This window comes from Pinus tabuliformis, chromosome 1_1, assembly GCF_031772625.1.
Source record: "Pinus tabuliformis cultivar Carrire ecotype Pingquan chromosome 1_1, CPIR1, whole genome shotgun sequence".
Classification (NCBI taxonomy): Eukaryota; Viridiplantae; Streptophyta; class Pinopsida; order Pinales; family Pinaceae; genus Pinus; species Pinus tabuliformis.
The window spans coordinates 842,787,454-842,796,590 of NC_142297.1; the positions used below are offsets into that span (position 1 = coordinate 842,787,454).

Below are 9,137 nucleotides of genomic sequence, written 5' to 3' on the forward strand. Positions count from 1 at the left end.
TTCATATTGACTCAGATTACTTAGCAGTCCCATTGACCATTTAATGGTCATTCATTGGAAAATAATAAACTTATCTTATATTATCTTCTCTTGTTGATGCCATGGATTGTTATGATGCCAAGAAAATTTCATCCCCTTTAAATGCATACTTTGAAGAAATAGCAAGGACTTTCAAGTAAATCAATATCCCAACCATTCAATACAAGCATAAGAAAATATTTTATTGTTTTTTATTCCATTGGCCAGTACATAGTTGTTTTTCTCATTTAGCAAATGAGTTTCCAGCAATATTTGAAAAATATGATTCATGCCATACAATTATCTATTTTTTGGCACTGTATTAAGGTCAGATATACCGTAAAATACACTACAACTTCAATATTGTACCCTCTTTGGAGAAATTACTTTAAATATTAGGAATCTGACAAGATACCAAAGTCAGTAAAAAGCTTTGTTGAAGTGATTTCATAAGTCAAGCTGAAGCCATATGTTTACAATCATAATTAATTAGGCAGTCCCATGGCTATACATAAGCACCCTGGTCGCAGTGAGAACAATATGTTATTCAACAACCATTAGGACTGAAAAAATATGCAGCCTTCAGGAAAAAAGATGGATTTTGGTGGAATAGGTGAACATTAATCTATAAAAAAAGTCATAATCCTCGATTAGAAATGGGTATACAGATTTATAATTTTATACCACCCCAATATTTTGCTAAGAATATAACCTTATTTGAAGGAGTTGCATGTTTCCAAGATGAATAGTGAACACTGGAATAACTTTCATCAAAGTATCCATTTCATTTGGAAGGTCATTAATGTCTTTAAATATAGTAGCCAACAGTGTAATTTTGTGACCTTCATTGAATATTTACAAATAGTTGCATTGTAGGGCATTGCTGGAAACCCAGGAAATTCTACCACTGTAAATTGGCACACCCAATAGAATGAATGTCGATCTTATTCAGTTGAAAACAAACATAAGTATTGATCTTGAAATGTGCTTTGAGCATTCATATTGAGTTATGTTGATCAATAGTACAGGATAGAAGGAAAAGTGGCAGAAATTTGGTATCATGGTCTAAGTTTTCAAAAGCTGAAAGCATAGCTCTTTACATGCTTTGGCCTAACCATTCAAGTAATCTAAAAAAAGTCTCATGACTACAGATTTTAAGATACATCAAACCAATGATGACATAATCATAATTCAATGAAGTTTTATAAAAGAAAAACACTCAGAATCCAGATTTGAAGAATTCCCAGCAGGACTGAAACTAAGTTATCACATTTCTTATGTCAAGGAGATGGTCATGGTCAACAGGCATAAATCTGCAACCAACATTGCTAAAGGCATATAAATTTCATCACACATACTAGTATAATAATATTCTTGTAGATAAAAAAGGAAGAGCCTCCAAAAGATATGCTTTAACTATTACTATTATCACCATAGTTGGTATACATATATCCAAGCACTAAAAAGGCAAACAAGAATTCATTTCCTTTGGTTTCTTTGAATGATCACTAGTGCAATTAAAACAACCTAGTACAAACTGCATGGTCTTTGTCAAAGGTCTTGAGCTTACTCATTGTCTAGCACCAAACGAATTGGGAGTAGTAGAACTAGGAGTCCCAGGCACTGACTGGACACAAGATTGTGGACTAGAAAATGATGGAATGGAAACTTCAGCTTCTGTAGCCACCCAATAAAAGTGTTCATTTAGTGAAAAATTAAACTATAAATCATAAATGATCTCAAGAGGAAGGTTGAAGGGTAAAACATGATTTTATATGCAAATAACTACATTGAATCACAAACCAAAATCAAGCCTCTACCCTGCAAACAAAGCCACTTCTCTTGGCTGTAATAGTCTAATTTTTTGACATCTAAATAAATATAAATGCTCTTAGAGCACAGACCTGGGAAGAAAAACGTTTCTGATGCTGCAATAGAAGACGTTGAGTAGAACTCATTGCTACCAAAAATTATGTATAAGATTTTGCATGAGATAGGATGAAAAAGAAATCAAAGAGAAAAGTCACTAGTCATTCCTGATGTTAATAATTGATAGATAAGTGAAACCATTGGTAATTGTAAAACAAAATAATATTGTTTTCTCAACTGTTAATATTGTTGTGCCCTTAAAGCGATCACTGATAGTCATCTATCGAATGATGAATCCACTTACATGATAATGATATTATGTACCATAGATCAGAATATTAAATGGTAATACCTATTTGGAATATTAGAATTTCCATACAATGTGATCCAAGCTTCTACTGCCAAATGCCATGAAAGACTTCTATTCACATTTGTACTTGGAAACACAAGGTCATATGTGTCAGCAACCATCACATAATTACATTTGTATATATAACTAGGAAAATATCATTATGCAGAAGCATGACTTCTTAGTCTATTATAACAAGTCATCCAAAGATGTTACAACAAACTCTTCTAGACTGAAACTAGGGAAACAATTTTTATCTATTGGGAAAATGGGTGTACCAGGAGGTACTAGTTGGGGTTTCTCCCGTGCATTTTCTTGTCCTATTCCAGACACTTTCTCTGCAGAACCATAAAAGTGTCCACTTGGTAGGCCTGTCTTAAGAACATATCAACAAACAACAATCAAATCATATTTGTTTTGACTTACACTTCCATAATAGACATGTCAAGTGTAGATGAACCTTCAGACTTACATGGTAAAATATAGTGTTTATAGTATCTTGGGATACTATTTACCAATGACTGTTGCTTCATACCCTCCTTATCATTATACTCTTGATAAGTGCAAAGCCTCTAAAATTACAAAAAAATGTCACATGGGTGAAGATCTCAACATGTTTAGATAACTTATATGTGATTCAAGCACAAAAGAGAGAAAAAGCAAGTTTACAACATCATGGTCAAATGTGCTGAAATATGATCTAACCAACCAGCCCGCTCAAAGTGCTTGGCTGAGTGTAGTGACCAAATAACTTTATACTGTACACATAAATACCTGATCAAGGCAAGCTATCTTAAGTTTTGTAGTTGATAGTTCTATATTTTGCTGACTGAGGAGGTCATTAAGCTTGTAAGCAACAATGCCTAGATGATCAACAACATTAACCAGAGCCTTTACTGCATAATCTTTCAAATTTTCCAAAACACTACATAAAGGAAAGATGAACCTTTGTTAAAACATGTGGTCATAAAAGAAAATGAGGAATATTATTTATCTAACTCATATCTACATGTTGGTCTCCTGGCAACCATAAATGCAAGTAAAGATGTCATCTATATAAGTTGTCCAATGCATATCCTTTAAAGTTAGGGTTGCTTATAAGGATGGTTTTGAATTTCATATGAAAATGATAAGTTTATCATAACTAGAGCTTAACAAAATCATTCATGTTAAAGCTATGAGTATTTCAACTTTAAAGTAATTGTTGAGGTACACTCAGGGAAATGCAACTCATGTCAAGTTCAAGCATAGAATCCCTATAAAAGTGGACATACTTTCTCAATCTACTCTAAATTCTCCAAAATTTTGAACAAACAGTTTTGATTGTTAAAAAATTTTTCCTTTTTCTCTCCTCTCTTAGGTCTTCAAATTGAAAGTGAAGTAAATTGTGAAAATGCACTATTGGTTGGAACATTAGTGTTGTGCATTCCTAAGTGCTGATGGTGGCTAGAACTGTGCCATGGTACACCTAATCTCAAAGAAACTGTGCCACAATCTACCCAATTTCCTGGCATCCTAGGGGGAAACCAACAAATTTACATTCTATTTCACAAGAGACTTGCAACAAGAATCTAGGATCAAGTGGCTTGTTAATCAAGAATGATCTACAATATCCAAACATTCAAACATATTGGAGCATTTTATCTCCCTATTGAAGATTCTTTGGTCTGTAACTTCATCTTATAGTTGATATCATGTCATCCTTTCAAAAAAAATTCCAACCAAATTAACTTTTTAGAGAATTCTATTGAACATACCCAAGATGAAGAAAATCTTGGAGTGATAGTTCTTCACATTATTTACTATATGTTTGAATTTTCTCTGAGAAAAAAATACTGAATTATAACTTACTAGTTAAATAAGAGTTCACGTCAAATTTTTTGACTCAGATATTGGCCTCTAGTGATTTTGTTTCATCAATTTTATAGATGGAAAAGCTAGCAAGATGAACACAAGTCGCTACAAGAATTTTTTGTGCGAAAGCACAGGAAAAGCATTGTTTGATTAAAGCCATCTATAAAATGCTCATGACTATGCTGAATCTAAAGACTTTGTATTGTTCTATTCTTAATTGGTTATTTTCCAAGACCACGGATGCAATCCTATCAACTCAGGCTCAACTGGAAGACATAATCATTATCCAACCATGCACAGAAGGCTACAATAACAAAGAAAGTGTAAGAAGGCATACATCTGTTTTTGTTCATTATGAAGATATGACATTTCACAATACTCTGCCACAGAATAAAGTTGTGGCCTTAAATTCTTGAGTTCCTGCAATTGGTGACAAATCAAACCATCAAAAATTTGAGATAACCCTTTCAGCATTAGACAATTTCACTTCCAAATATTTGTAGGATGATGTTTTCCTTAAATTCATTCCAGCATCATGAAAAATATAAAGATAAGATGAAATGTATTTTCTGAAAAAGGGTTTTCAATTTTTTTAAGTTAATAAAAAATTGCAAATGGAGAAATGGAGACAAATGCAAATATCTAAAACAAGTTACAACAAACAAATGAAATGGAATTATACAGTGACTGCATCTCATGATGGAATAGATAGCAAAAGGTGAGTTGAGTGTTGCCCCTCACACTTGCAGCCTCAAGATCAATTCATCTCTTCAGTTCCAGAGTTCATCATAGAGCTACAACAACTCCCCTCCATGCCTAGTCCAAGCAGGCAAGATCATTTCACCAGGTTCTTCCGCTCCAAGGGTATTTCAACCTTGAATGGTAGAAGAGCTATTGTAAAGGGTTCTTTACAAGTTACAACCCCCACTACTAGTCCAACAACCTCTTCTCAACCTGGAGCACTCACTTGACGACATCATCAAGCTCTACATCAAGAATTTTATTGTGATTGTGATAATTTCACACTCTTCCAGACTCAAACTCCCTTTCCCATTTCTTCAATATGTTCCTATACTTCCTATCAATTCTCTTCTACATTGTACAAAGATTCCTTCACAGGGCACAAGTTGAATTCGTAATGCATTCAACAACATTTCTTTGAATACCTAGAACTGAACAGAGAAAGCTTACATAATCTTTATAGCCTACATAAAAATGAGGCGTGGATCAAGCGCAGCCTTAGGGTTCACTACACCAATTCCACAATCGAAGGGTGTGGCAAAAATAAGAGTTATTGGACTATCTTCCCCAGATTGATTTTGTGCTTGTAGGGGATTCCCCATGTGGTCAACCATTGTTGATGTTGTTTGTAATGTTGACTTGGTGGCAGTAGGGCTCTAATCAGGATGCTTCTGCTTCACCAAAGTTGCAATGCCAGCTATATGTGGTGTCACCATGCTTGTCCCTGATATCATGAAAAATCCTTCTCCTTGATAATTGGCTTCATCAGTGCCATTAGGAGATCATGCTGCCCATATTAAAGAACCAGGAATGAAATTATTTGGCTTTAAAACATCGGTGTCCTGAAAGGTGGAATCATTAATATCCGGCCCTCTAGAAGAATAGAATGCTACTTGAGGAGATGTACCTTGATATATAGGCTTCAACCCATTTCCAATGGAAGCCCTAGCTCCAAACCTTGTGATTTTGCCTATTGGATCCCTTATTGTTGATATATTATAGTAATCTACAAGAATTTGTGTTTGATCTACTTCTTTTATAGAAATTCTTGGAATTCCCACTGGAACTGGATGAAATTTAGCTCTCGGAGATTGATTCTGCAAAGCCAGAATGAACCCAATTGCACCTAAACTCTTTACATTCTGATAGGCGTCTTACAAATGCAACACCATATGGAAAATTGTATGAATATCCAAACTAGAATGTTCCCCTTAATCATAGTCTTGTTAAAAGCTTCAGGGTTTTAGCAATCATATGGACTGGACATCACATAAGAATAATTTATCATTTCATTAGCTCTTGCAACGAGAGCATGAGACTGACCTTTGCATGTTAGGGGTGAAATGCCAATCCTTGGAGGAGAATTTCCATTTCCTAGAAAAAGTGTATTTTTGTAGCTACAATCATCTACATGGATGCTATTGAAGTTATCCATGGACTAAATGATACCATTGTTTTGGGATATGGACCATTATTTCCTCTAGCTTGTGTTACAAAAACTACTGCTTTGACAGCTGAAAGAAGGGAAACATCAAAAGGATTGAGAAATATAGCACTTTGACCATTTGGAGTATTTGGTCCAATGGAAAGGCTCAAAATGTCTACACCGTCTTCAACAACCTGATCAAATGCACCCACCACATCTGCAATAAAACCTCCAAATTTCCTATACCAGTCCTTGTAGACAAAAATATGAGCACGAGGAGCCATCCACTTGCCTTCCCATATTTGTATCCATGCATCCTCACTGGTACTCCATAATTCCCTGTTGTTGTTGCAGTTGTATGAATTCCATCCCCATCCCCATCCAGAGGAGAAGAAAAATCATAAGCAGTGTCAAATGATCATGTTGCAATCATAGTAGCTTCAAAATGATGAGCACCAACAATCTTCCCATTACAGAAATTTCAATTAGTATTAAGGTCAACCTTGCATTTTCCTGTATAGTCGGTAAAAGGTCCATAATGTGGATAATTGTGAACTAGAAAGCTTGGATGCTGAGGGTATATCCCTGTATCAATAATTCCAATCACAACCCCTTCCCTTGCTCTCTCTTACCCTCCTCCACTTGGCCACACTCCAGATGGAAGGCCCAAAAACTCTCGCATGTGAGTTGTCAACCTTTTAACTTTCCTGTCCTTTTGGACATGTTTTACTTCTATAATTATCCTCAATTTTTTTGCTTGCTCTCGAGACATTTGCCCAAAAAACACATTGAGAATATTACGGTAGATGTAAAGGTTCTTAAAGCTACCAGTTTCAAGATGCTCCTCTAGAAGCATGTCATGCTTCCTTTCCAAGTGCTGAGAATATAATTCAACAACTTCACTTTTACTGTCAAATTTTTGTCCAGACACAAGAGTAGCCTCAAAGCCTGGTATGGAGCCTCTGTATCAGGGGATATAAATTAAAGCAGGTAAGGTGAGGAGCATAAGACGTTTAATGGAGGGAAATGATTTCAAACAGGTATGGAAGATGATGTCATGTTAATCGAGAGATGCAGAAACCTACGGTAGGGAAAATTAGTTTGAAAGTAAGTTGGACAGATTGAAAATTTCTATTAGTTTGAGAGACCAAACTGATGGAAAAATTTAATTGGTTGGAAGGGCGAAATTCAAGCTCTCCCATTGGCTGGTGTGAACAGTGTTTTCCCACCCCAAGCTAGCAAAGAAAATGCCTTTTGGCGTAATTACTATATGATAACTTCCTATTTCATTAAAATGGAATCAATTCTTATCGAAGTTTAATATTTAAAATTTTGTATGTATTTTGTGTAAAAATATGAATAAATATGTTTTTGAGATGGGATTGTTTTGTAAGTAAATATTGATAGATGTTTGAAAATGACCCTATGTGTATTTATCAATTGTTGTTACTATACATATGTTACTGTAGACTAACCATACCTATTTACTACCATTTCATTGTGAAGGAAAAAATGATTACCATTTGAATTCACATTGTAAGTGTTGGGTAACATTTTTACTGCCATTTGATTGCTAGAAAAAAATGATTACCATTTCAATTCATGTTGTAGGTGTTGGGTGACATTCTGTATTACTAAATTGCAGTTTTTTAATTACTAAAAACAATTTTTATTGATGGGGAATATGTAGGTTTTAACCTTGTACATAAATTACCTACAAATGAATTCTTAAATTACATAAAATATATAATGGCGAGAGAATAAAACATAAAATAGATATACACGGAGATTTTCCCCTGGATCCCAAAATTGGTACTACTAGATTGATTTTTCATTATATTCCTTTCAATGTTACAATACATATACATACATGTTGAAGCATCCATAAACCCTAATTCATTAACCTTGGATTAGAACATAACTATAGTTCCCTTGACCAGATCTACAAAATACCATGGGAAAAAAACCATCATGCCCAAAACCGTGTGCGAAATCCATGGGCAAACCATAGGTAGGTCTACCCACCTAATATAGGGTCAAAAAAAAAAATTCCAAGGCGTTGCCCCAGGTGCAATGAAGGGGGTCTGGCCTCACCCCCCTTTAACCTCATGGCTTCATGCATGGTGCTAGTTGTCAAAATAATATAACACACATCTAACATTCTCCCACTTGTTGTTTTCTTTTCACAAGGGGCCACAGAAGAACTTAGTCATTGGTCTAGCCATGCAATGCCCATTGTTCTCTACATCAAGAAAACTTTTCAGTGTTCACAGATTCTGTCAATGCATCTGCGGTATTCTTCAAAGTGTCCACCTTTACCAACAACACCTTTTTTCCCTCAACCATATCCCTTACAAAGTAATACTTAACACCAATGTGCTTTGTGTTTCAATGATAAGCAGGGTTCATTGCCAAGAAAATTACACTTTGGTTGTCACAGTCTATCTTAATAGCTCGATGTACTAACCCCACACTTAAATACAATCTCTGTAACCAAAATTATTCCTTTCTTGCATAAGTGGCTGCCATGTATTTTGCCTCTGTAGTTGAGATTGCCACTACAGACTATATCTTACTCATCCAACTGACTACGCCTCCAATAGGTTAAACACATCCCCACTTTTATATCTCCTTTGGTCCAGATCTCCAGCCCAATCTGTATTACCAGAGCCATGGATGTCTAAAACTCTGTCCAATCCTAGTCTTCCTTGGTAGCACAAACCATAATCACTAGTTCCACACAAATACCTCAAAACCCACTTCATTGTGGTCCAATGCTCTTTCCTTGGTTTTGACATAAACCTACTCAATACTCTCACTGCGTGTGCAATGCATGGTCTAGTACAAACCATTTAATACATCAGGCTACCAATTTCACTT

General features: G+C 35.2%; 2 pseudogenes; both read right to left on the bottom strand.

Annotated features, from left to right (window-relative positions):
- Positions 1-1,316: 1,316 nt before the first annotated feature.
- On the bottom strand, positions 1,317-4,564 carry LOC149216810 (protein ABIL1-like; annotated as a pseudogene).
- A 639-nt stretch (positions 4,565-5,203) lies between these two features.
- On the bottom strand, positions 5,204-8,931 carry LOC149216811 (subtilisin-like protease SBT2.6 pseudogene; annotated as a pseudogene).
- Positions 8,932-9,137: the final 206 nt, after the last annotated feature.